The 949-nt window shown below is 46.8% G+C and overlaps 1 protein-coding gene across 1 annotated transcript in view; it reads left to right on the forward strand.

The window, feature by feature from the left end:
* Positions 1–949, forward strand: part of LOC103385507 (prickle-like protein 2) — a 16,584-nt gene that overhangs the window by 7,635 nt on the left and 8,000 nt on the right. The gene's annotated exons all lie outside the window — the stretch shown is intronic.

Here is a 949-nt window from a genome sequence, read left to right on the forward strand (position 1 = left end):
ACAGGCTGAAGGTTTCTGGTAAAAACCTGATGTTTGTGTCAGGAAGAAAAATCAACCATGAAAACAGTTCCACGTCACTGCTGTGGCACTGGATCCAGTGAATGTAGTTCCTGGTTGAAGGTGAGAAACTGCTGCTGCCGACGGTGTCAGAGGTTTGAATCCTGACACTTCTACTACCATTAAGTTGTTTTAAAAAACTCAATATATCACCAAATATTTTGAATATTTGAGATCGGATTTAAAAAGAAATCTGGGTCGTACCAAGGGAGCGAGAGGAGAACCGTGACGTAGAGCGGGAACACCGTCGTCCCTGTATCGTGACTCGTATCGTATCGTCAGACTCTGGTTCTCATCCACCGCCCCAGCGTGTTGTCAGGGTTCCTCGATGGTGTCTGTGGTTCTGTGAATGAATCCGTCCTGTTCTCACTGAACTCCGTCTCTAATGAAGTATCGCCTCAGGCCGAGCTGCAGGATTAAGAACCGCGCGTGTGTGTGTGTGTGTGTGTGTGTGTGTGTTCACAGAGACATCAGCAGCACCATCTTAGAGACAAACAGAGTGGAGTTGAGCCTGGATGGAGGCTGAGTCACTGCTTCACTCTGGAAATGTCTGCTGTTTCCTCAGCAACTGCTTCATCTCCAACATCACTGTCTCAGACAAACAGACACAGTCACTGACCGGACCACGGTCACGGACCGGACCACGGTCCGCGGTCACTGACCGGACCATGGTCCATCACTGACCAGCCTCTAACCAGGTGTCAGAGAGTAAACAAAACTGTTTCTACAGAACAGACCATGTCAATAACCTAGCAACATGAAACAGGTCCATCACTGAGAGGGACTGAAACATTTTACCATACAGGTTATGATAATCCAGGTTATTATAATCCAGGTTATGATAATCCAGGTTATGATAATCCAGGTTATTATAATCCAGATTATCCAGGTT

This window comes from Cynoglossus semilaevis, chromosome 10, assembly GCF_000523025.1.
Source record: "Cynoglossus semilaevis isolate Cse_v1.0 chromosome 10, Cse_v1.0, whole genome shotgun sequence".
Classification (NCBI taxonomy): Eukaryota; Metazoa; Chordata; class Actinopteri; order Pleuronectiformes; family Cynoglossidae; genus Cynoglossus; species Cynoglossus semilaevis.